The sequence below is a fragment of the Pipistrellus hanaki genome, assembly GCF_964339955.1.
Source record: "Pipistrellus hanaki genome assembly, chromosome: 12".
Lineage (NCBI taxonomy): Eukaryota > Metazoa > Chordata > Mammalia > Chiroptera > Vespertilionidae > Pipistrellus > Pipistrellus hanaki.
This window is the reverse complement of record NC_140514.1, coordinates 55,884,954-55,912,026: the sequence shown is the minus strand read 5'-3', so window position 1 is coordinate 55,912,026 and position 27,073 is coordinate 55,884,954. Positions and strand designations below refer to the sequence as shown.

At 53.5% G+C, this 27,073-nt stretch overlaps 1 protein-coding gene across 3 annotated transcripts in view; it reads left to right on the top strand.

Annotated features, from left to right (window-relative positions):
• NCK2 (NCK adaptor protein 2) overlaps positions 1-27,073 on the top strand; it is a 115,763-nt gene that overhangs the window by 30,513 nt on the left and 58,177 nt on the right. Inside the window, exon 2 of one of the 3 annotated variants that reach the window (XM_084900913.1) lies at positions 13,686-13,831. The exons of the other annotated variants lie outside the window; for them this stretch is intronic. The gene's annotated coding sequence lies outside the window, so the exon portion shown is untranslated. The remainder of the gene's footprint in view (positions 1-13,685; positions 13,832-27,073) is intronic. 3 annotated transcript variants of the gene reach the window in all.

The window sequence follows — 27,073 nt, the reverse complement described above, 5'->3', positions numbered from 1 at the left end:
CCTGTGGCTTCGATCCCCAGCCTGTGGCTTTGATCCCCGGCCTGTGGCTCCAGCACCCCGGCCCGTAGCTCCGACACCCTGGCCTGGAGCTCCAACACCCCGGCCTGGAGCTCCAGCACCCCGGCCCATATCTCTGACACCCCGGCCCGTAGCTCCAACAACCGGCCTATGGCTCCGATCCCCCTGCCTGTGGCTCTGATCCCCGGCCTGTGGCTCCGATCCCCCTGCCTGTAGCTCTGATCCCCGGCCTGTGGCTCCGATCCCCGGTCTGTGGCTCCGATCCCCCTGCCTGTGGCTCCGATCCCAGGCCTGTGGCTCCGATCCCCGGCCTGTGGCTCCGATCCCCCTGCCTGTGGCTCCGATCCCCGGCCTGTGGCTCCGATCCCCGGCCTGTGGCTCCGATCCCCCTGCCTGTGGCTCCAGCACCCCGGCCCGTAGCTCCGACACCCCGGCCTGGAGCTCCAGCACCCTGGCCTGTGGCTCCGATCCCCCGGCCTGTGGCTCCGATCCCCCTGCCTGTGGCTCCGATCCCCAGCCCGTGGCTCCGACCCCCCGGGCTGGAGCTCCAATCCCTCGGCCTGTGGCTCCGACACCCCGGCCCGTGGCTCCGATCCCCCGGCCTGTGGCTCCGACACCCCGGCCCGTGGCTCCGATCCCCCGGCCTGTGGCTCCGATCCCCATACCCCGGGCTGGGACGTGTGAACAACCTAAAGGGGTTCTTTGCAGTCCTGGAGGCTGGAAGACAGGGTGGAGCCAGAGGGGCCGGGCGAGGGTCGGCCTGCATCTGTCCTCCGGCGGTGGTCGCAGGCCCCTGTATCCTCCCTGGTGGAAAGGTGCCGGCAGCTGTGTGGGTCCCTTTCACTAGAGCACTAATCCCACCAGGAGGGCTCCTCCCTCAAGACCTGATCACCCCCACGGCCCCACCCACCTCCTCTACCATCCCCTCGGGGGTTAGGATTTCCAGTGAATTTGGGAGGACACAGCCTTCAGACGGCCCTTGGCGTGCTGGGTTCACGCAGCTGTAGCTTCTCTGTGCTCTGCTTTCCTGGGCGGTCTGAAGCTCAGGCACCCCCACAGGTCTGCTCCTCTGTGCCCAGCGCTGCCTCAGGCCCCGGTGCTTCCTGGAGGGCAGCCTGCTGGGCTCCTGGTTAGCGTGGGTGTGGCCCTGTGGCATCAGGAAGCCTCTGTGTCCCTGGTTCAGTGGGTGGGGAGAGCAGAGCGCCTCACTGGGCCGCGGGTTAGGTGACCTGTGTGCCCCCAGCGGCTCAGGGCCGCTCCTGTGTCCACGGGCTTACCTGCTCTCGGCGCTTTGTGTTTGAACAAGAACAACATGACGTCTCTGTCAGAGCAGGGTGTCTGCCTGTGCGGGTGCAGGGCCCTTTGTGTCTTGGTGTGTGAGTTCCCCGATGGGTGCGTCTGGGCCTGGAGCCCAGGTTCTGTCTGAGGGCCCGTGTCCAGGGCCGGTCCGGTCAGCTGTGCCCCAATTACAGGCCTGACTGCCCGGCCGTCCCCTGCCGTGGGGGGGGCGGGGGGGCGGGTCTCAGGCTGCCTGCAGCCTCTGGGCCTCCCCCAAATCTGTCCACGGCGGAGCCTGCTTACGCTCACACCTACTCAGCAGCTCCTGCGCGGCGTCCGGGGAATGTGGCTGAGGCATCCACGGGAGGTCATCGGAGGCGGTGCTGTTTTGAGTTATGTGTTTGTCTAATGAATTAGGCGTCAGAAGCTCTACGTGCTGTATAATTGGAAAAAAATGCTCTTCAAAACCGTCACCAGCTTGATCCATTGAGAAAGTAAGTGCCATGGCGTCCGAATACCTGGTGATCTGACTTTGGCTTACCTTTATTTTGTAAAAAGTTAGCAATAAATGACATCCATTGAGGGGCGGTAAGCAAACTCCAGATAAGTACCGTTTCTTAATGTTATTCTTTAGCAGAGTGTAAATTTTTAATTTAACTTCAAATTGGTTTGTTTAAACATATTTCCCTCCCACATGCTTCTCTTTCTCAGGTGCCATTGTAGCGCCTTTCTGAGCTATTTGTCATCTCCTTGGGATTAGGCATTACTTAGAGTCCCGCAGGCGTGCTGTCTGCCTCATGCCTTTCAGGGGAAGACATCAGCTAACACCTCTTTGAAGTGAGTGTGTTTCTCTCCGACCTCAGTGCCCGGCTTGGTAACCGAGCTCCTCCCCAGTGTGAGCTGCAGGATCCACCCTGAGTCACTTGGATTCTTTTACTTGATTTTTCCTTTGAGCACGAATCATGTTCATAATCTCTGTCTGCAAACGAGCGGCGTGGAACCGCTGGTTTGTGGTTACAAAACCAAATAAAATGAAACAGCATTCAGCATGTTTCGGCCGTCTGTGTGGCTCGGGGGGTTGACGACTCCCACGGAGGAGGAATCTGAAGCAGGCCGTCCCTCGTGCTTTGGTGGGGCTGCTTGGCGCAGCTCCACGCCCCTGACTGCTGGCGCCCTGGGGGCAGCGGGTGTGAGAGGGCCACTGCGCAGGTGTGCTGGCCTTCACGCCACCCGCAGCTCTCCTTCCCTCACGTCTTGGGTGGTGGGAGACCCGGCTTTTGCTCCAGCTATGACATTACATGCCTGGATTTCCTGTAACAGCCTCAGGTTCCTGCCTTTCACCCCTTATTTCCATAAGCATTCCAAATATCTTGAAATTTCAGTATCATCTGAGCATTGGACAGGAGCCCACTGGCTGGCTGGGCGGGCTCTTCCTGGGCCGGCTGCCTCCCTGCCCGCCCGGCGGCCGCACTGCCGGCGCCATGGGCTGCCCCCTGGCTCAGCGGCGACCTGTGTGGTGTTTGGAACGCGGCCAGAGGAAGGAACTTGCGGGATTTCTTCCAGGTTTGGCTGCTGAGTGGCTGGTGCCGGCTAGCTTGCTGGTTCCTCCTCTAGCTGCCCATCATCCCAGCCGGGTGACGTCAGCTCTGCCCAGCTCCAGGGACCCTCAGCGCTCAGACCACAGGCGACAGGTGGTGAGGAGCCACGGCCTCTGTTGATTCCTGTGTTGACTGGTGTGGGAGTCGCCGCTGCTGGCCTCTGCCTGCCCAGCCTGCCACCCCCCAGGGCCTCTCTGCTAGGAAAGTAGGAACCTCTTTGCTGCTGCAGACAGGCAGGCTCTAGGACGGGGTGGCTGCCCAGCGAGGGGAGGGCCGCAGGAGCCACAGGAGTGGCAGGAGAAGACGTGCTATCCAGCGGTCGGAAACGGAGAAGCTGCTGCCCTGGCCTGGGAGGCAGTTCCCTGAGGCCCAGGCAGGCCTCCCCCGCTGCCCCTGCGGAAGCCTGAGCCCCGCTCCTGCCTGCGCAGGGCGCTGGAGCGGCAGCCATCGCAGCAGCAGCATCTGCCTGGCCGTGAGCCACTCGGGGAGGGCAAGGTTTGCCCTTTCTCCTGCCCATTCCTGTTGCACCGGGCCTCCTGGGCAGGACTAACGGAGTCCAGCTGGTGAGTTCTGGAGAACCAGCTTTCTGGTTTCCAGCCCCAGTGGCACAGGAGTGTGGCTGGATGGCGGGTTCTGGCGCTGCAGCCACATCTGGCATAGGGGCTCTCAGGACTGTGGGCAGTGAAATGCCCCCGTGCCAGCTGGCAGGTGGCGGATCAGCAAACATGGACCAGGGGTAGGGAGCATGCTAATCAGGTCCTCCCTGGCTGGGTTTGGGAAACACAGCAGAAAGGTGAGCGTGGCCAGCAGTGGACAGCGGTCATCCGTGTGGCTGCCTGGAGTCACGCCAGCACTGAGCCTGCCCCTCTGAGTGGGGTGCCCCCTGCCCCCAGCACTGAGCCTGCCCCTCTTGAGTGTGGTGCCCCCTGCCCCCAGCACTAAGCCTGCCCCTGTGAGCGGGGTGCCCCCTGCTGACAGCAGGCCGGGGTCTCCTTGTGCCTGGGCCGTGATGGCTGCCTTTACGATGTGTGTGAGGAGGAGCCGGGAGAAGTTAGGGGCAGATTGTCACTGTGGAGTTAGTGGAGCTGGTGTTGGGGCTCACGTCACGGGAAGTGGTCTGTCTGCTTACGGGTTGTCATCTGGTGAGCGAGAAGGAACGGCCACAGCTGGCAGCGCGAAGGCTTCCGGCCCAGGGCACAGTGATTTAAGCCTGCCGCCCTTTTCCTTGTATCTCCTGACTGTCTGATTTTTGCATCTTTTCATACGTGTGGGTGTGTGTTCACTCTTTGCCCATCTGTCAGTTTTCTCCTTTACCTCTGGCTTCAGTGCCTTATTGTAATGTCCCTTCCACTGTGTATTTCTCTATCAGTTAATTAACCCATTCATCCAGCCTTTTATGGCTCATTTCCTCTGTCCAGGGCACCATGCTTAGTGTGTGGATGGAAGGGTATATTACAGTCTCAGCACCCCGCACAGGGAAGACAGAGGCATGTCTACAGACGGTTCCGATGCCGAAGAAATGATGCTTATTCTGTCTGTGGGTAAGTCAGTGGCTGAGCACTGGCTGGGCGCCAGGCCGCGATGAGCACTCACGCACCTGGCTTCGGAGCAGCCATTGGCAGGTGGGCCCGGAGGGCGACCTGGCCCGGGGCTGCCCTGAAAGGGCCCTGGTTTGAGACTTTGCCTCCAGGCTTGGGGTTGGCCTTGACCTCTACTAGAATCTTGGTCTCTTTCTCTCTAGGCACCAGGTCTAGGCCCTCCTTCAGCGCCCGCTGTGACCATGCACTAAAGCCTTTTGTGCAGACTGGCCTCACGGTCACCTGCCTACGTCCCATCTCTACTGCTCTTGCTTTTCTGCCTCTTCCAGTCCTGGCCTCTGCCCGCTTTGGTTTTACCCTCCCCCTGCCTCTGTCCCCCACCGCTCCCCTGGGCTCCGCCTCGCCCCCCGCGCCCAGGGCGGTTCCGTCCCCTCCTGTCCAGGAGGCCGGCATGCCCTCTGGCCCCAGCTCTGATGCAGTTGTCGAGTTGCCTTGGGCCAACTCCTCTCTGGGAATGTTATGGATTGGAATGTGTCTTCCCCAGTGTTCGTGTGTTGAAGCCCTAGTCCCCCCAACCCCCCACCCCGCTGTGTTCGGGGAGGGGGCCTCTAAGGAATGAAGGGAAGTTAGATGAGGATGTACAGGTGGGGCCCGGATGTAGTAGGGTTAGTGCCCTATGAGAGGAGCACCAGGCACTTGCCCTCTCTCTGCTGTGTGAGGGCGCACGTGAGGATGTGCAAGCCAGGAGCAGAGCCCTCACCAGGACTCACTCACTCACTCCTGGGTCTGAGTCCATAGCCACCGTGACTGAGAAGCTTGCAGTGTTTTCTTACGGCAGCCCGAGCGGACGAATGCAGGGGGCTCACCTGCCCATCATGGCAGGGAGATGTCCTTACGGGGGACAGGGGGATGACCACCCGCAGCCCCTCCCATGAGGGCATCTTGCCAGCCCGGTTCCTTCCTGCAGGGACCCAGGCCTGAGGGCAGGGAGGGGTGCGGGAGAGCCAGGCCTGTGCCTGTGCCTGTGCCTGTGCCTGTGCCTGTGCTGGGGGAGGAGCTGTGGGGAGGCGCAGGACTTGGTGGAAAGTCTGTGAGGAGGATCCTCCGGACGGTCAGGGGCCTCTGGGGGGCCTTGCCTAAGGCCCCAGCCCTGCCTTGACTTTTCCAAACAAATCCAAGCCCATGGGTGTTTTGCTAGAATCTCTATGTTTAGTCTTTTAGACCTGACCTTATCGAAGCACATGCTTTCTCGAGGATGCTCACCCTGCTGATAGTATCTAATGGTTAATTTTAGTTCCAGCTGTTGTGACAATAAAAGCCAGAGGAGGCAGGCAGACAGGGTAGTTGGTGGCGATGGCCAAGTCGTGCTTAGCGCTCTCACAGAAGCCTGTGTCAGAGCATCAGTCACCGTCACTCGGGGCCCTCAGTCAGGCTGAGCCTGCTCCTCTGCGCTGAGAGCCACAGCCGCGCCCTGGCGCTGGTGTTTGGAGGATGGAATGGACCCGGCTCCCTGCCAGGGCAAAGCAGTTTGGGATGAAGTTCTTCCTAGATTTGTTCTGCTTGAACCTGGATGCGAAGGGGAGGGTGTTGGCTGTGTAAAATGTTCTCAGGCAACTACACACACACAGACACACACACACACACACACACACACACACACTGCAAAATAGGCAAAGGACCCAGATAGATACTTCTCCAAAGGGGGATACAGATGGCCAATAGGATGTCAAATGATGTCCATCATCACTAATAGCTGGAGAAATTCAAATGAAAACCACAATGACAATATCACCTCACACCTGTCAGAAAGGCTACCATCAACAGATCAACAAACGACTAGTGCTGGCCAGGATGTGGAGGAAAGGGAACCTCGTGCACTGCTGGTGGGAATGCAGACTGGGGCAGCCTCTGTGGAGAACAGTATGGAGGGTCCTTAAAAATTAAAAATGGAAGTGCTTTTTAATGAAAAGCCAGCAATTTTCGAAACACCAACCCAAAAGAATACATGCACCCCTACATTCATGCAGTGTTATTTACAATAGTCAAGATCTGGAAGCAGCTGTGGTACATTTAGACTAGGGGTGTCGAACTCAATCAGAGAAGGGGCCTAAATCTAAAATCCAGCCTAAATCGCGGGCCAAATGGTTTACTGAACAGTCATAAACTGACAATGTCATAAACTGACAGCGGAGTGCAGTGATGACAGCGCGGTGCGGGGGGCCACATTGCAAGGCCTGGCGGGCTGGATTTGGCCCGCGGGCCTTGTGTTTGACACATGTGATTTAGACAATGGAAAACTACTCAGCTGTAAAAAAAGAAAGAAATCTTATTTGCTTCAGTGAAAAAATCAGAGAAAGACAAGTACCATACGATCTCACTTATATAATCAGTGAACAAATAAAATAGAAACGGAGTCATAGAGAATAGACTGTTGTCAGAGGGGTGGGGGTTTAGGGTTTGGTGAAAAACGTGAAGGAATTAAGAAGTTCAAAATGGTAATTACAGAATAGTCCCAGGGATGAGAAGTATAGCATCGGGCACTCAGGGCTGGGTAAAAAGTATGTTTACAGGGTGTGGTCATATGTACGCTTGAAACCAGATCTGTAATAATGTTTTCTTTGAGAAAATTCACCTAACCTGGCAATGTGGCTCAGTGGCTGAGTGGTAACCCAGGAACCAGGAGGTCACGGTTCAGTTCCCGGTTATGGCATATGCCTGGGTTGTGGGCTGAACCCAGTAGGGGGCGTGCAGGAGGCAGTCCAGTGATTCTCTCTCATCCCTGATGTTTCTCTCAACTCAATAAAAACATATTTTTAAAAAGTTAACCTACTTCTTTGGATCCAAAATAGAGTTTTGGTTTTTGGTTTTTTTTTTGCAACTGAAGAAATATTTGCCTGGTATTTTCGTGTTTTGTTTTACTTTCTGATGAAAGTGATTCTCTTGCTAGGTAACAGCCTAATATGGGTGATAAAATGTGTCTGAGAAACACATTGCCCAGCTTTGCTGCCCATCATGCTCTTGTGTGAGGATCTAGCCCTGTGGTTCCCCGTTCTCGAATTCGCCCTTGGTCTGCTGCCAACTCTGAGGGCTCTTTTGCTACCTCCCCCTGCCACCCCAACCCCCCTCTAGTTCCAGCCCCAGAGTGTGGGGTGGCCCCTAGAATGTGCCTGTCTGAGATGGGCCCGGATGCCGCTGCAGATCAGGGCCCTATGGAGTCAGTGCCTGGCCCCTGGATAGCAAAGAGCTGTGGAGGAGAGCAGGTCACTAAGTTTCCCAATGCTGTCCGCCTGCCTTCCCGCACCCCTGGGGGGACCTTAGCCGCGCCCCCGGGCAGCGCCTGCATCAGAGGGAGGGGCCAGAGCAGACCGGCTTCTACAGCACCCCAGGTGTTACTGCTTCTGCTGGTAGAATGAGTAGAAACATTGACTTGTGAGATAAAACCCGGCTTCTTCATCAGAGCCTGTAAACAGACTGCACATGAAGCAAAGCTGAGCCGTAGGGAGCTCAGTAGAACTTGTTGATCAGTTGCTGTTGCAGCTCCTCTTCCTCGCCAGCTGCGGCTGCACAGCTGCTGCCTGTTTGTAGGAGTTCTGCTGCCCCGAAACAATAACCCGCGCTGGGTGCTGGCTTCCCCGGCCCCGGCTTCCCCGGAAGACCGGTGGGGCTGTCTGCCTGGGCACTGTGCTGGCAGGTGGGCCCTGGGCAGGGGCTGGGAGCCCGCTCACCCCTCTGTCCCCTTCTTGCCACCCCGCCCACCCGGAGGAGGCTGCTGGCGCTGCAGCGGGGAGTGTGCCGGGTGGTGCCGCCTGGTGTCTTACCACGCGGTGGGCATCAGAGACAGAGAACAGCGGAACCCTGCTCGGCACTGCTGCTCCGAGCTGCTCTGAGCGCACATATTCTTCCAAATTCTCCCCGACTGCGCCAGAGTGGGTTCCTTCTCGAACTCTGCTCGCTACCCTCACTGTCGGGGCCGAGCCCCTCTGCCAGGGCTGGACCTTCTGGGACGCCGGGTCTCAGCGGGAGGAGCCAGGAGAAGTTGGGAGCATATAAGAGTGAGTCTTTATTGCAGAAGCCAGTGGTCATAGGCCATTAGCCAACACAGCTCTTCACAGCCAAGGCCACACAGGCAGCCGTGCCCCGGCTGGTACATACATAGCCTTCCGGCATTCTCCTCTGTACCCACAGCTGTTACCTGAGCAGCCCCAGCTGCCTAGCCCCACGCTTTACCTGGCACTGTGCCTGAGCGCCCTCAGCTGCAGCCTCGGCAGCTCCTCCTGTCTCCCTGCCCCGCACCCTGGCTGGTCTGTAGCCTCAATAGGAACTGCCTCTGAGCTTCACTCTCGGCTCTGTGCTGGGTAGCATGGTAGCCGCATCTGAGCTCTTAGCCTTCCATCGTAGCCGTACCAGCTCTCCGCTCTAGCCTTTCCCCTGCCCACTGACCAGCTGGCAGCATGTTGTTACTTCTCAGACAAAAGAGGCCTCTAGCCAGCAATGACGTGGTCACTTGGCTGCAGAAGGACACGTGACGTGAGATTGTGCTGTGCCCTTGCGCCTGCGGGTCCCGGACATTCCGGCTAGGATTCCCATGCTCAGAGTGGCCTTGGCCATCTGGTGAGCTATCAAAAGGCCTTCAACTCTGAGCGGCCTTGACTCTCTGGGGCTCTGGCATGGCTCCCACAACGGGCATCTCACCGCCCGCCAAGCTCTCCTCACTGCCAGGCGAAGGGGCTCAGCACACCGGGGGTCGGGGCGGGAAGGTAAGCAGGTGGAGCTCGTCTTCAGTGGGCTCAGCCTCTCTCAGGCTGCTTACGCCCCAGGTGGGCCCCCGCCAGCTGCGGGCACCGGCCAGACCCGGCCAGAGCCTTGGTCCTGTGGCTTTGACCCGAGTTCTGCCTGGGAGCCAGGACGCTGCCATCCTTCCTTTCATCCCAACTGCCAAGCCATTAGAACTGCTTTGTTGGCGTTAGAAATTGACGGGAATTGGACCACACACTTGGGTCTGTTGCCTCCAGGTGGGGAGACTCAGGAGAACCCCCTGAAGAAGGGGCATAACTGACACTGCCTGCCCGTGTGAGCCCCTGAAGCCAGCCTGGGCCCCCCATTCACACCTCCTTTGTCATCTGTTAGAGGAAGGTGTAGAGCAGATCTCCACTTCCTCCCGTCAGGGTTGTGCTGATTTCATCCCGAGAAGCCACACTGGTGAGAAATTGTCCTTTCTCCTCCCTCATCCCATTAGCCTCCTGTGCTACCTTCCCTCCTCCTCCTGTGGGAGAAGAGGGAACTGGCCCTGTGGCTCTGGGTTTGGGAACGGCTGCGCTTTGGGGCTGGCGGCTCAGGAGGGTGTAGGGACCCGTGCTTCCCGTAACAGCGAAGGGAGTTCATTTCCTCCCAGTCCTCGCCAGCGCGCCCAGCGGTTTGCCTTCGCTTCCTGTCCGGGGGTGGCCCGGTCTCTCCGTGTGTCTGCGTAGCCTGTTGCGTGTGTATGCAGCACCCGTGCCTGGCTCAGGCGTGGACTCCCCGGGGAGCGCAGCCATTGTGTGTTACTGCAGCACCCATGCCTGGCTCAGGCGTGGACTCCCCGGGGAAGGAGCCTGCGTGAGAGCACCGCCCGGGCCGCACACGTCCGCGGCCGCGCTGGGAGGGGCGGCGTCTGTGATCTGCGAAAACCACACGGCTGCTGCTGGGAATGGTCTTGATAGGACACGAATGGTGTTAACATCTCCTATATTTAACATCTGAATAAATTCTCCAGACTTTATTGAATGAATTGATTATTCTTGTGTGTGTGTGTGTGTGTGTGTCTGTGTGTGTGGGGGTTGGTTCAAACTTCCAAAACACTTGGAGTTTTTCTTTGGAACTATATTCATCTAAACGCCCACACTGTCCAGCGGCTGGATTTTGAAGCAAATCCCAGATGTCATTTCCTTTCATCTGTAAACACTTCAGTAACAATAACTCCGGGATGTTACCAAACACGCACCTGTGCGTAAATTCCCCGTCTCAGAAACCCTGTTTAGCACTGGGCTGTGAGACCTAGGACCAGAGAAGGTTCGGACATTGCAGCTGGAGGACCTGTTTGTTTCTCTGCCTTCTTACTTCTTTATTCCATTGTTTGTTATCTTAGTCATTTATTTCATTGTTTCTTTTTGAAGTCGCAGACTGATTTGTTGGGGTAGCCTGGTCTCCGTCCCCGGGGTTTCCCGCGGGTGAACCTCGCTAACCAGACCCGTCGACCAGCTTTTCTGTCTCCGTGTGCCCTGCACATTCCCGTCAGGTCTCAGCCGATTCGGTTTGACTTCCTGGCAGGACTCTCCGTGGCTGAGTAAGGACACGGGAGCCGGCAGCTTTGCCGATGGCTGGCTGCAAAGCGGTGACATCCGGGCCCTCTCCTTCCCCCGCAGCCGGCGAGGAGAGAGCCCAGCCTTATGCTGAGGAACGTTGCACAGGGAAGTCTTGGCCTTTATTTGGCAATTTTCAGAATTGGAGTTCTGATTCCTCAGCATTCTCCACCAGCCACCAGGGAGGCTGTGTGTGTGTAGAGAAGTGACGAGCTGATGAGTTAAGGCCCTGCTGAAGGAGTTTCATGCAGCTGACACCCTTGTGCTGCTCAGGTCCCCATCTCTCCAGAGACCATGGTCTGTGGTCCCTACAGAAGGAATTGGAATTGGGGGCTTTGGTTTGGGAGTTGGGGGCACTCATTCCCGGGTAGGTCATGGCGTCTGGGGCCTTGTTTTGTTTTTAACATGATCTACTGAAGGCCCCATGCGTGGAATTCGTGCACTGAAGGGGGGGGGGGGGGGTCAGCCCGGCCTGTGTCCTCTTGCAGTCCGGACCCCTCTCTCCTTACCGCCTGCCTGCTCGCTGCTGCTCACCGCGGGCTCTCTGCCCTTACTGCTGCCGAGGAGGCGGGAGAGCCCAGCTTCTGGCGGAGCGGCACTCCCCCGTGGGCGTGCACTGACCACCAGGGGATAGCGCCTGAATTGAGCGTCTGCCCCTGGTGGTCAGTGCACGTCAGCGACTGGTCATTGGGCGTTCCACCTTGATGGTTGCCTAGGATTTTATTACATAGACTAGAGGCCTGGTGCACGAGATTTGTGCATGGGGCGGGGGGGGGGGGGGTCCTCCTCAACCCAGCCTGCAGTCTCTCCAATCCAGGACCCTTCAGGGAAAGTCCCACTGCCGGTTTAGGCCCAATCCCCAGCAGCTGGACATCCCTCTCACAATCCTGGATCACTGGCTCCTAATTGCTCACCTGCCTGTCTGCCTGGTCACCCCTAACTTTCCCCCTGCCAGCCTGGTCCCCCCAACTGCCCCTCCTGCCAATGTGGTCACCCCTCATGGACCTTCCCTTCTCCCCTCGCTGGCCAGGTTGCCCCACACGGCCTGCTGTTCAGCCGTTTGGTCGTCCCTCACTAACCCCCCTGCCGGCCTGGTCATAGACAGCCATCTTGTGAGGGCTTGAGGGTTAATTTGCATATTACCTGTTTGTTATATAGGATTGTAAATCCACACTGATATTTATAATTCAAAATTACAAGATAGTTTGCTTCTCTGATTATATATTTGTATTACTTTTCTCTTAAGCTGAAATTTGTCCCTAGGAACATGAATATAACTATTTGCTTGGTTATCCTAGTTTATCTGTACACAACACATATAAATATTTAGAACAACTCTACCAATATTATCACCAACAATTTCACTGCTGCTGGAAAAGCTGGAGATGTTCTGTCCTTAGGGTTTCCCCACTCGGGAAATGCAGTCACAGGCTGTGTTCCACAGTCTTTTATTTATGCCACCAAATCAATACATCATTTAGTTAATATGCTTTCATTCTGCTTTTGCTTTTCTGAAACTTAAAAAATTTAACATGGGTTTATAATTATGTAAACCATATATGTGGTTCCAGAGCCAGATGTCCGTAGAGAAATCTCTTTATTGCTTTTTAATGCAAGCAAATACATGTATCCACGTGTCCATATGTACTTATATTTAACATTTCTCATAAAAAAATTAACAATAGCATACTTTACACACGCTTTCCAAACTGGAGTTGTAACTGAGTAATCATGACATTGAGTTAAGCTGAATGTGCTCATTTATTCAGTTATTTTTGGAAGGGGTAATTATAGCAACTGCCACCTAAAATTTCAATCATATTCCAAAATAGTTAGAGAATGCATTAATATTCCTGTCTTGCCTTCGCTTTTAAAGGGGAAAAAAAAATCTTGGTCTGTTCGGAGTGCATGCATTGGGCTCTGTGTTCTCAGCGGGCGCTTCACCCCGCAGGGGGCACTTCCACGTCTGGAGATATTTTGATCCCACAACCCCAGGGTGGGGTTGTTGCTGACGTTCCGCCCGTGCATGGGGCAGCCCACACGGAGACACGTGCCAGATGCCCGTGTTGTGTGTCACCGCTCAGTTCCTACCAGGCCGTGGAGAGCATGCCATCTCCCCCTCTCCCTCCTCTCTTCCTTCCGTGCCTCCTCTCTCCCTTTCTCTCTCTCTCTTCTTTTTCAGTAAAACTAGACGTTTACGTCTGGGACATCGATGATAGGTGCTTGACCAGGCTTGTCTGAAGAGAGGAATAATTCCGCGTGTGAAAGCTCTGCTCCAGTTTACTCTGCTAAAAGCTGTGTGTGCAGCCACGTCTCTGGGGGCGGGAGCAGGTTTTATCATCACAGGCCTCAGGAAAACAGGATTTCCGGTCAGGTGCGTGCACACCGGCCGGACGGTAAAGCGAAGGAAGTGAGGTGTTGATGTGTTGGAGGCAGGATGGGCACCGGCCTCGCGGTTAACTTGGCAAACACCCGTCTATGCAATACCGTCACTCAGAGGCCTGTGTGCGGGCGATCTGTGGGAGGCGGGCGGCTGGGCTGCTCGTACGAGGTTATTGGGTCGTTGATGACATCCGAGGAGACTCCAGGCCTCGCGTCACTCTTCCTATTTCTGTGCTCCCGCGGCCTCCCCTTAGACTCTGCTGGCACGCTCATTTCACGGCAGCGGGTTCGCTGTGCTGTGGACGGGGGCGCCTGGCGGGGGCCGGCCGTGCACTGGCCACCGTGGAGAGGAGCCGGGCCTGGCCGGGCATGGCGAGCAGTGGCACAGCGCCGGTCCTCGGCGGGAGCTTCCTGACCTCAGATCTTAGTTTTCCTTTTGCCTTTGGTGTGAAGAGGACCCAGAGGCGCTCCTAACCTCACTGCTCTGTTTCTTTCTTTTATTCTCCCTTGCATTTCCCCACATTTCCATCCAGTGAATTAAAGAGTTGGAAAAAGCGGGTCAGCACTTCCGGCCCTGCACAGCAGTGCCCACGGGCTCCGGGGAAGGAGCCACATGATCAGATAGTGACAGCATCGCCATGACAGCCCGCTCCGCCGGCCCCTGAGGACCTGTGACAGGGCGAGCTTTATTAACGTTTTACTTCTGAGGTTCGCATATTCGGGGTTGGCTTGGTGCCATTAGTGGGAGTGCGAGTGTGTGGTCTTTCAGAAATAGATTTATCACAGAGTCCCTGTTCATGGCCCTCTGACAAAAACACACTCTCCTCTCCAGCCTGTGACTCAGTCTGATCCGCCCACCCTTCCTCTCAGCACCTTCCCTTCTCCCCCAGGGAAAAAGCTGATATTGAGTTACATGCCTTTTTCACTCACCAGAGGCACAACCTTTGAAAATCCCCCTATTTCGCCTTTATACGTTTAAATATTTTTTTAAATTGATTTTAGAGAGGGAAAGACAGAAACAACAGCGATGAGAGAGAATCACTTATCAGCTGCCTCCTGCACGCCCCTACTGGCGATCAAGCCCACCAGCTGGGCATGAGCCCTGACCTGGAATCAAACTATGACCTCCTGGTTCATAGGCCGACGCTTAGCCACTGAGCCACCCCAGCCGGGCCCTGCACAGAAATAAAGCACAGTGTGTGCTGTGTCTGGGCGGCGGTGTAAGTCAGAGTCCTCAGGCCACCAGGTGCAGCGGGGAGGGCAACATTGTGCCCCTGCCTTTCTCCGCAGGAACAGCCGCTGCCCATTGGCAAGTGGGCATTCCTCCTGCGCATGCGTGAGGGACCTGCCGGGGGCGGCAGCTCGGGCTGAGGATGGGGAGCAGCCTGGGCCTGGTGCTCGGGGCTCCCATCGGGCCCGTGGGGAGGCAGGAAGGACGTGAGGATCCGGGGACTTGCTGCCCATGAGGACGGTGGTTCCTCAGAGGGAGGCCGAGCAGCGGAGACCCCGGCTCTCCCCGGAGCCTGTGAACACCGTGCCCACGCGGCCACCCGCTCCCGCTGCAGGGACACATGCTTCTGAAAAGAACCGGCTCGTAATTTGGTGCTGAAAAGCTCAGCGGTTTGGTGTGGACGCATTGACTGTGGTTTCCTAAGTTTGTGAAGTGGCTGGTGCCCACTGCACATGTTAGACAGCTGGGTCCCGCTGAATCAGCGGGCTGGGTGGGGGCTGAGCTGTCATCATCGGATTCGGCTCGTTTCCTGGGAGAACAAACTGTACCTCCTTTTCGTTAACTTACAGTTGCGTTCCATCTACTTCAGAGCCAATACTATATTCTCCCCTACATCCACATAAGTATCGATTGGATTAATATTCTGAGTTAAGGTTAGCTCGTTTTCAGATTTGTTTTCACCTATCTATTACCATTTTGTGGCAACTTTTTTTTTTATTTGGAAATGATACATAGTTTTTTGTTTTGTTTTGCTTTTAAAAAGGCAGGTGAATTAGCCAATAAGGGAGGCCCCTTTCCTGGGGGAGGCGCCCCAAGGCCACAGCCAATAGGGCTCCGGTGTCCGTGTGCACCCTCAGGGTTCTGCAGCATCCAAGTCCTAGGCCACTCGGATCCATTTGTTTTCTTCTTATTTTCTCCCTTCTCTTATGATTGATGTGAATTTTATGGTCTGTACATTATACTGTCTCAGTTTAATAAGACGTAACTTGGCGATTGTGGATTGGTTTAGAGAGGAGAAATGGAGGGTGACATGCTCTTATCTTTATATTGTCGGGTGTGAGGAGTGAGGTGTGCCGGAGGTCCGTGTGGTGTGGATTAAACGCTTCGTGGATTGTTGAGGCAGAGAAGCCTGCGGTGAGCCCACCGGGTTACGGAGAATTGGTTCACGCGGGTCATGAATCTCCACGATGATCAGCTGGGGTGTGTGCGTGGAGGCGGAGTGGCAGCTCAGTGCCTTCACAGATCAGATTGGATTCCGTCTGACGTTCTCACCTGCTGCTTCTGAGTTACTGTATGGCTTTGAACGTTTTCTGCTTGAGCTTAGAGACTTTTCTCCTGTTTCACACGGGAGTAGCACTTCGGCAGAGCAGGTCATTTCTTTAGCTGTGGACCTGATGGGCACTCAGGCTCTGCATTTTGCTGTCCTGCCAGCCTGCCCTCCGCCGTTTGTGGGAGGGGTCTGCTCCTCCGACCTCCCAGCTGCTGCTTTATCACACTGACGCATTTTCTGGTGATTTTCAAAATTTTTACTTTTGAAATAAATTTTGGCTCACGAAACATTGCAAAAATAGAACAAAGGATTCCTCTACCCCCTTCATCTACCTTCCTCAGATGGTAATGTCTTAAACCTCCGCAATGATCCGAGGGAGGTTAACGGGACTCGCTGTCACCACACTTCCCGTCTCTCACGTCTGCTGGGTGAAAGGTAATGGCTTGGTGTGATTTTCGTTTACGTTTGTTATTGTGAGTGAATCCAGCAGCTTTCTGTATGTTTGAAAGGCAGGTATTTTCCTTTGCTTGTTTGTTGGATTATCTGGATTCCTATCAATTTCAAGGAGCTCGCACCGTCTCCAGAAGAGAGAGGTGGCCTTGTGTTAGGAATTACAAATGTTTTTTCCCAACTTTTAACTTGTCTTTCTAGTTTTCCTGGAGTATATTTTACCATGTAAAAAAGTTGTTATGCTTTTTAAAAAGTTCTTCCTGCAAGGATATAAAGGCTATATTTTATATATCCTCCTGTACTCTTGTTCTCCCATAAGCCTTAGATGCCCTTGGTTGATCCAGTTGTAGGAAGTGAAGCGTGGCTCCAGCTTTCTTCAAAGGCACCAACATACGCTTTTGCCATTTACTACGGACTCTTACCTTTTCGCCCTGGCTGGTGTGGCCCAGGGGGTTGGAGTGTTTCGGGTGCATCGAAAGGCTGTGGGTTTGGATCCTGGTCAGGGCACATACCTAGATTGTGGGTTTGGTCCCCATTCGGCACGGGTACAGGAGGCAGCCAATTGCTGTTTGTCCCTCTCGGTCTCTCTATCAGATCAATAAGCTTGTCCTGGCAGAGGATTAGAAGAAGTATTATCGTCCCCCATTGACTTGAACTAGTGCCTTTGGTGTAGACTAGAATCCCAGATGCATGTGGGTCTGCGTTCCATTTCCTCATGTGTCATTCCTACAGCCCGCTGTGTGTCACATCAGACTTGAACAGATGAGTTCTTTGAAAGCTTCCTATTATTGTAAAATAAATGAAACAAATAGTATTATATCCAAGTCTATTACAAAGCTACCGTGTTTCCCCGAAAATAAAACATCCTCCGAAAATAAGACCTACTTACAGGTTTCCTTCTGAGTGAAATATAAGGCATCCCCCCGAAAATAAGGCCCTCCCCAGGCTCTGTCTCAGAATGCTATTGCTAAACATGAGAGATTTGGTCCACTGATTCTGAAAGAAATGGAGTCACAAGAAATTCACCAGGAAATTCAGGAATTGGATTGTTATGATGATGTTCCAGAAGATGATGACATGATTGTCATTAAATAAATGAATAAATTCTTTTTTTTTAATATATATTTTATTGATTTTTTTACAGAGAGGAAGAGAGAGGGATAGAGAGCTAGAAACATCGATGAGAGAGAATCATCAATCTGCTGCCTCCTGCACACCCCCTACCGGGGATGTGCCCACAACCAAGGTACATGCCCTTGCCCGGAATCGAACCCGGGACCTTTCAGTCCGCAGGCCGACGCTCTATCCACTGAGCCAAACCGGTCCCGGCAAAATGAATAAATTCTTAATACTGTAGGATTCACAGTTTGTCTGGTTTGTGTTGACAACTACCGTACTACCGTACCGTATACAGGTAATAAATTTTCTTTATTTTCATTTAACAATAAATGTGTACCGTATTCTTCATTGAAAAATAAGACATCCCCTGAAAATAAGACCTAGCGCATCTTTGGGGGCAAAAATTAATATAAGACACTGTCTTATTTCCGGGGAAACGGTAGTACTGTGCTTACATATAAGTACACTAGAGGCCTGGTGTACGAGATCCGTGCCCTGGGGGCGGGGTGCTCCTCAGCCCTGCCTGTGCCCTCTCGCAGTCCGGGGCCCTGAGGGATCTCTGACTGCCTCGGAGGCTGGAGAGGCTCCCACCACCGCCCCTGCGCTCGCCAGCCATGAGCCCGGCTTCTGGCTGAGCAGCGCTCCCCCTGTGGGAGTGCACTGACCACCAGGGGGCAGCTCCTGTGCTGAGCATCTGCTCCTTAATGGTCAGTGCGTGTTATAGGGACTAGTTGCTCCATCATTCAATGGATTTGCATATTAGCCTTTTATTATATAGGATAAGTCTGCAGAGGCATGTAGGTCACTGAATAGTCCTGCGTGGAGTGAAAGGCAGATGGTCCCTCCATCATAAGTCAAAACGTGGGTGAAATATATCCTTTGCAAAAGGTCATTTTGAATGTGCTTACCTGGACTCCCCGCCCTCCCCCATCTTTGCCAGCTGTGTTCCTGGATGCCGGAGGCAGGTGACGGATGCCTGGTGGGAAATTGGATGGAAAATAGTGACAACGTTGTTTTACGTAGGGGAGAGGGGTCACACAGTTCGGAAGTATGTAAGAATTCCCTGGAGCATTTTCTTCGGTAATGTAGCTTCCGGTCCTGAGGAAGCCCGTGCATTCAGAAGCTCTGTCTGCGTTCATGGGACTCAGTGAAGCTGTGTCAGCAGCGCCTGACTGATCGCTGCCAGCTTCCCCCTCGCACCGCTCCAGGGGAGGGTCAGCCAGCTGCTCAGCCAGCTACGCCGTGCAGGCTGGATGGCTTGGTCTCTGGTGAAGGGCAGTGTGCACAGGGTCAAGGCCAAGGGCTCCCAAGACAGAGGCCCCCGACTCTCACAGCACCTGTCCACTCGGCCCACTTGTGTGTGGTCCCCAACTTCTCTGCTCCGAGCGGGGACAATGAGGCTCTTCCTGGTGTGAGCCTGAAGGTGACAGTGCAGGAGCGCGTCCCTGTCTGTGGCTCCCGTCAGTGCTGAGAAACCGTGGCCGTTCCGGGGCCTGTCTCCTTCCTCTGGAGCGCGTGACCTCAGAGCCCGTGCTTCCTGCACCGGCGTGCTGAAGGCGCAGGAAGCCGGCCGTCTTAGTTTAAGGTTAAGTACCATGGCAGGCACGTGTGAATGGCGCACGGAGGCTGAGCCCAGGCAGGGTGAGGGCGGCCTCAGTGTTCTAAAGTCTAAGAAGACAATGTCCTGTCTGGGTTGTTCTGTTTGAGAGAGACGGCCTCCTGTGGTGTCGCTGTCAGCGAGGGCCAGTCGAGGGGCCAGGACTATAAACCTTCATGTATGTTGGCTCTTTGTTTTGTCAAAAACAATAATCTTCAGACTAGAGCACCTGGAACACATGTCCACAGGAAGGAGCTGAGGCTGACGCGGAGGCAGGTCGCAGGCGAGCGCCTGGCCAGTTGCCATCCAAAGCTGCGCCGTCAGCGGGGAGCCTCTCCGGGCGATGGCGGCTGCCTGTTGGGTCCACAAGATTGGGGACCCGCACGTGCTCTCGTTTCTAAACGAGAGAACACAGATCAGAAAAGACTCATGCGGGTTACTAGGTGGTTGGGGCACCTACCTCTGGGCATCTCCTTTTTTTTTTTTTTTTTAATTTTATTGATTACGGAATCACATAATTGTCCTCATCCCCACCATTCCCATCCCCAAATCCTCCCCACATATGTCCCCACTTCCCTGTTGTCCATGGCCACTGGCTAGGCCCATATACATGCACACAAGTCCTTTGGTTGATCTCTTCCCCTTACCCCCCACCATCCCCTACTTTCCCTCTGAGGTTTGAGAGTCTGATCGCTGCTTCTCTTTCTCTGGTTCTGTTTTTGTTCATCACTTTATGTTGTTCATTATTTCCTCTAGATGTGTAAGATCATGTGATCCAAGAAATACCCTTATAAGAACCAAAACTGAGACAAGCCATAATGGTTATGCTGGGAGGCAAATGAATCAGTCTGTAGTGAGTTCCTTTCTGGGCCAACAGTTCTTTTGAGTCCCAATTTCAATGTCAAACAGTTCCTTATGTCAGCCATGATATTTCACTTCTGGTTGGTGGACAAATGGCGGTGATGCAGGCCCGACCGTCTCTGGTTTGGTCCTGGGTATCCTACAGCAACACGCAGCTGCTGTCTACTGGTATGACGAGGCGTCATCAGCGTCTTCCATCTCTGAACTGTTTCTCTTCTGCCTTCATGGCTGGAGCACTTCTGTCTATTCCTCTCTGTTACAGGATTCCAGATGGTCTCAGAGTTGTTTTCTGAAAATATACAAACATAATCTTGACCAAAAGTTAATAAAGGGATATTTTCTATACATTTGACTTGGGATCCTTTTTCATTTTTTCCCCCCCAGATGATTTTCCTCTGGCTTATTTTGACACCATGTGTGTATTTTCATGGGTATCTTGCTGTTAGCGTTTCGAATGAAGGTTAATTTTCTAAAGTACAAATTTTTTAGATGTAATTTACTCGCAAGATATTTTTCCTTACATGATATTCTTCCACTGTCACCCCCTTTTTTAATTTAAATAATAGGAGACTTTTGAAAACTTTATAATGTAGTCTTGATAGCTTTTACATTTTAACTATTTGCACTAAACTGACTGCTTTAGGTTCATTACATGTTATGCAATTTTACCATGAGACGATCTGCCGATAAGAATTTTTGTTTACGCTTTAGGAACAGCTTTTTGTACAGTACAATCAGTTTTTCTAGAATATTCGTTTATTTCCATTAGCCACATTAATTTCCTCTGAGAAATTGGCTACTATTCAACTGTCAAACTCAACAATCTAACAACAATCTTATTTACCATGTGAGTATTAGTGAAAATGATTATTTGCCTTCTTGAGAAGGGCCTGAGCATTCCTGCTACTAGGCTGGACTTGGATATTAAAAACCCACTTGCCCACACCATGGGTACAAGACCTCTCAAACAAGTCTTGTTGCAGTGAGAGGGCAACTGCTGTCAGCCAAGTCTCTGTCTGTTACCTGGAGCTACAGTGAGTTTGCCTTGGATGTGATCTTGAATAAGCAGAAGGTGCACACCTATCTAGCAGTAGAAGCTTTGAATTCACTTAGCCTAGATACTGACCCACAGGCACCTCAACTGCGCGATTACACTGCTAGGGCCCTTCAGAGTCCTTTTAGTGCACCTCACTGGCAAACTAACGTGGGTTTTCCAGTGAACCGCCACTGGGAGTAAGCACCTATTCACCACAGGTGCAACAAACAAAAGCTGTGTCCGCCCATCCCACGACTGCATATCTCTGGGCATCTCAGCCACGCCTTTCCAAATAGCAGGTCCCCTGAACCCCATGACCCCAACAGACGGTTCCTGGGGACCACTGTGAGTCCCTGCAGGACACGTGTGATTACAATTAAGGGTGCAAAACAGCAAAAATTAAGAAACTCCCCTCCACAGCAGCTGACTTGTAGACACCACAGTTGTCCTTCCCAAGCTTACAGACCTACATCAAGAGAACTCAAATAGCTTGATAAGGGAGCTACACTAGATTAACAAGCCCAGGAGAACTGAGAGATTACACAGTAGCACCAGCCCCAAAAGAACCTGGGCAACAAGGCAATTGGATCTATAATTACAACACTACAGGAAAACATGGGAAGACAAAAAGGCAATCCCCAAAGGAAAGGAAAAGAGGAATCACCAGAAAGGGAGTTAAATGAATTCGAAGTTAGCTGCTCATCAGAGACAGAATTCAGAGTAATGGTTATAGGGATGTTTAAATGGCTGGAAGACAAATGCAAAACTCAATGAGACCTATAAGGAGCTGAACGAGAATGTCACCAACATGAAAAGAAACCAAGAGCAGATGAAGAACGACATAGCTGCAATAAAAAACACAGTGGAAGGCTTAAAAAGTAGGCTAGAAGAGGCCGAGGATCGCATTAGCGAAGTAGAAAACAAGGTAGAAAAAAACACAAACACAGCAGCAACTGGAAAGAAGACTTAAAAAGCAAGAGGAGTGTCTAAGGGAGCTTTGGGACAACACAGAACGAAACAACATTAGAATAATAGGGATACAAGAAGGAGAAGGAGAAAAGCAAGGGATAGAAAACCTCCTGGAAGAAATAATGACAGAAAACTTCCCTGATATTGGAAAGAAAAAACTATCCAAGTCCAAGAAGTACAGAAAGTCCCAAACAAGTTGAACCCCAAAAGACTGACACCAAGACACATCATAATTAAATTGACAAACACCAACGACAAAGCAAGAATCTTAAAGGCTGCAAGAGAGAGACAAAGTTACATACAAGGGATCTCCTATTAAAATAGCAACTGATTTCTCAACAGAAACACACCAGGCCAAGAGGGAATGGAATGAAATATGCAAAGCGATGCAAACCAAGGGACTGAATCCAAGAATACTATACCCAACAAGGCTATCATTCAAAATTGAAGGTGGGATCAGAAGCTTCACAGACAAAAAAAGGCTAAGAGAATTCATCACTACCAAGCCAGCTGTGCAAGAAATGTAAAGGGACTGCTGTAAAAAGAAGAGAAAGGCAAGAAGAAACACAAGCACTAAGGAAAAATATGACAACAAACAGGTACTTATCAATTGTAACAAACATAAATGGATTAAATGCATCAATTAAAAGACATAGGGTAGCTGAATGGATAAGAAAACATGACCCATATATCTGCTGTCTACAAGAAACCCACCTTAGAGCAAAGGATTCACACAGACTGAGAGTGAAGGGATAGAAAAACATTTTTCAGGCAAACGGAAATGAGAAAAAAAGCTGGGGTTGTGATACTTACATCAAATAAAATAGACCTCGAAGTAAAGGCCATAACAAGAGATAAGGTCGGCATCTCCTTGTGGCTAGGGTTCAGTGTGGCTGGGGTTCAGCTGAGGCGGGGCCCCTCCTAAATTATCCCTCAGGTCTCTAGTGGCCTCGCACCGTGGCATGCTGGGAAGCCTCTGGGCCGTTGCTCCCGGGGATGAGCCTTGGTCCCCTGCTCTCTGTGCTGTGGGGACCCCCTGCACCCCTGTCAGTGACAGCTCCCTCGGCCTGCCTCCGCCCCAGGTCATCTCGTGCGCACGGCACTGGGTGGGACACTGTCAGCTGGAGGACAGCCAGGGAGGGGGAAGCTGGCCTTGCACGCTGCTGGGGGCAGGCCCTCCCGCCTCGGGCACGCTGTGGGCTGGGAGCCGAGGGGCTGCACCCACAGGGCGGGAGCCGCTTTGTTCCTCCCCGGGAAGCTCTCAGGTGCGGCTGCCCTGGGCCGTGACTGGTCCAGCAGCCTGGATGAAGACGTGGAAGCCTGCCACAGACGCTGAGTGGGTGGAGTGGCAGGGTCACCTGGACTGAATCAGAACCTGGAACTCTGGAGGAGCAGAGCGATGGACTGAAGTGGCTGGAGAAGGGGCGGCCGGGCCGGGCCTCCGTGTGCACCGAGATCCCCGCCCTGTGTCATAGGAGAGGCCGGCCTGCTGTGCCGGGCGATGCTGCCCGAGAGGTTTGACGTGTGTTTAGCACCAGCGTTCCCAGTTTCTGCAGACACATCCCTGTCTGGTTACGTGTGTCACTCAGAGGCTATGGATGGTGATCCGTCGCATCTGGAATTCCCATTTTGGGCTCTAAACTCCCACTTGTTGGTGCTGTCTGCTTTGTGCGGCAGAGCGCCTCCTTGTCGCTGTGTGCAGCTCCCACATTGCTGGCAGGGTTCGGGATCACCTGCTGGCTCTCCAGCCGGAGGAGAGCAGTGCAGGCTGGCGAGGTGGAGGGAGCTGTCATGTTTCAGGGAAGGAGGGTTTTGCTTGGGGTCATGGCGGTCTCTCTGTTAGAAGTTAGTCATGGGAAACAAGGCTAGACCGTTTCAACAAAAAGTATTTTTATCTAAAACTGTTATGCTGCTGTATATACTGGGTTTGCTTGTCTCAGAGTTTTTAAATTCTGAGATAAATATTAGCTATATTGGAGAGCACATGTCTGTTGTAGACCTTACTGAAAAGTGCAGTTGACTTTTTTCATGGTAAGTTTTCTTGTAGTGAATGAGCAGCCGTGCTCTGTCATCTCACGTTCGCCCTGCACCCTCCCCTGAGCTCCGGGAAGGACGGACGGGCCGCACCGCACACGGGTGCACACGGGTGCACACGCGGAGGTGCCGCACGTCTTCGTCACGTAGCAGGACTGTTCGTTCTGCAAACAGGTGACTTCGTTCTCCCTGAGGAAATAGTCTCTGAGGTCTCAGGGCCCTCACCATCGGGGGGAGGTAAAGTATAGTGAGGACTGGCGTCAGTTTAAAGGACATGCGTCCTTTCTGTCACATGAGCCGAGGGGCAGCGGCGTGCGGCCGGCTCCCAGCAGCCCTGTGCGGAGCAGGGGGCCTGGACGGCCTCCACCACGTTCTGTGGCCCCCGTGGTCCCTGCACAGCGTGGCCCCTGCCTGGCTCTGGAGGCTCGCAGAGAGCCCGGCCGGGCTGGGCCTCCGGGAGGGACCTGCTGGCCTGCGTGCCAGGCGCCTGGTTAGGCACCGAGCACCCGGGGCCGGTGAGTAAGATGGCGAATTCAGAGAAAGCCTTCAGTCTCTCCCGACTGTTAACGCTGCCACAACACTGACGGTGGGGCCGGCGTGGATGTCTCATGTGTGTAAATGCGGGACCAGAGCTCGTCTTTGACACGTCCTCCGGGGGAGGAGGGTCTGAGGAGACTGGCTGGGCCAGGAAGCGGGCTCGGCTCTCCGCCAGTGGGCACTGACGTGTGTGTATGTGTGTGTGCGTGTGTGTGTGTGTCCCCGCGCCCACGCCTAGTGGAAAGGCTGGCGGGTGGATTTCATGCTCTCGTCTGGTGTTGGTGTGGAAGTGCTTACACAGCTCGTCTGGCGTTATGATTCCGTCCGTTTTGAGCCCAGCAGGAGGCTCCTCGGGGATTTTCACAGAGAAATGGCTTAATTGGATCTCAGCCAGCACCGTGTCTGAATGGCTTATGATGGCATGCACTGGGCTGCTGCCAGGGGAAGTCCTATGGATGTTTCTGAGCTTTAAGATTTAGAAGTGCTCTTTGATTCAGTCCCTCATTGGCTCGTTGCTAATTTACTCAACAAAGGAAATATTCGGGGGAAACTAAGCAGTAAAATTAAGAAATATGGTGTGCAAGCGGGGCCCGTTTGGTTTCGGCAGTGACAGCGCTGTCCGTACTTAAGGCTCCGTGTGGATGCCTGGGGGCTGGTGCGGGCACAGGCCTGGGAGGGTTCTTGGAGTCTTGGGGTGAAATTAGGGAAGAGGTTCTGGGCCTGTGGCACCGGCTGCGGGGGGCTGTGGACAGTCACGGCCGATCTTAGGTTCGTGGTGACGGAAGGAGTTTCCTGATGGCGGCCGTCTCACCGGGCCACGTCCTCGGAGCCTGCCCCGGGCAAGCCCTCACGCCACCGCTGGAGTCCCTTCCCGGAGGCTGGTCCCAGGCCCCAGGCAGCGGAGAGGTGACGTTGTGAGAGCGAGATTTCTACAGGGTGAGGGCGTTCCTGAGAATCCCGAACGACAGACTGGAATGGCGACGCCGGGGACGTGGGAGTGGGGAAGGCACCGTGGGCGTGGGCTCAGCACTGTGAGGACCTGCCGTTTGTGGGTGACACCCTGCGCCCTTTAGGAATACTCAGAAGTACCTAAATGGCCTTTAAAAACCGTGACATTAAACTGTCTATTCAATAGGAATAACCATAAATTTGTTCTCTGTAAGTTAAATTTTTTTAACTATTAGCCTTTCTAATCGGGGAATTGAATTTGTTCAACTCCCTTTCCATTCCTCATTTTATGGACTGCGTGTGAGTGATGCTATAAAACGTATGTGAGCATCGCCCTACTGAGAGAGGGCGGGAGCATCGTCCCTACGCCAAAACGCTGCAGGCGCAAACCTCGGTTTCGAGTTCGATCCCCAGTCAGGGTGCATACAGGAGACAACCCATTGATTTTGATGTTTCTCTCTCACAGCGATCTTTCTCCCTCTCCCTCTCCAAAATCAAACATGACCTTGGGTGAGGATTAGAAAAGGGGCGGGTGTGTGTTGTGTGAATAAATCAAGTTGGTTCAGCACCCATCCGAAGCAATAGGATAATACGTAGTGAGATTTTTTTAGTTTCTTAGAAGCCAGTGCATGCTGTAGGAGGCTTCAGTTACCAGTAATTTACAAAATTAAAATGAACAACCAACAGCCTTCCCAGAAAACCTTTCTCCCGCCTCTCCACAGCTTGTTCTCTGTGCTCCGCAGCTTCTCAGCTGCCGAAGGCCATGGCCGTCCCAGGCCCGTGTAGCATCACCTCCAGCCGATGGCGGTGAACGTTGTCCCCAGCCTCGTGGGGGTTTACCGGACAGACGTGCTCCAGAGCTGAGGTGGGCTCCGAGCACCTCCTGTGTGCCCACCTGTCCCTCCGTGCCCCCTGCTCACTCCCGGCCTGACCGATGGGCTCAGCGCGCTCTGGAAGGTTCTATGGGGAGACTCACGGGCGTGCATCACCGCGGGCTCAGCGGATTCGGTGCCCTTCTCTGAATTGCTGCGTGGCTCACAGTAACAGCTGTGGCGCTTGAGGGGCCAGAGAAAGCAAGGTTGCATACAGGATTAATTTTGCTGTGGGAAAATCTTCAGTTTATAAAACAACAGGAGTATTCTTTGTAGAAAAAAGTACAACTCTTATTTTCCAGAAAACACAGGAACATTTGTTAGTGCCACACAGCTAATATCTGCGTATAACCGTGTCAGGTGGCCTCGTTTTTCTCAGCAGGTGGTTTGGGGTTCTGGAGCGCTGGCTTCCGGGGGGAGGGGGGGGTGGATATGTGCCCCGGAGCCCCCCCTCGCGCCCACCTGCCCACAAGATGCTTACACTTCTGTAAACCTTTTCAGAAGCACAACATTCTCACAGCGAGTTTTTTTTGTTACATCTCCTCAGGCAAGGGAAACAAAAGGAAAAATGGGGCAAATAGAGCTATTAGAGAACGGAAAGGGAGGGTAATTTTTGGATGGGGATGTGATTTCCAGGGGCGGGGGAGAGAAAAGGGAGGTGATGGTGGTGTTTTAATCCTGTAGATGGCGTCTTCTTTATGTGGGGCAGGCAGATCACCTGTGTGACGGATTACCTCCTGTGCTTAACCAGAAAATTCCAGACGGCCGTCCTTTCATCTTCCACTTTATATTTCCTTGTGAAAGGTCCCCGCTTCCAGGCCTAGGTCTAAACTGAGGCTTGTCCACAGCCCAGAGCACTTTGTTGATGTCTGCATTTATGTAAACTGGGCGGGGCTGGAAATAAGTGGTGTGTGATTGGCCATTTAGTAATTGTATGCTAATTAATGTGTCAGCCTGAACTGTTTTCGAAAATGCTGAGGATTCAAAACACTTTGTC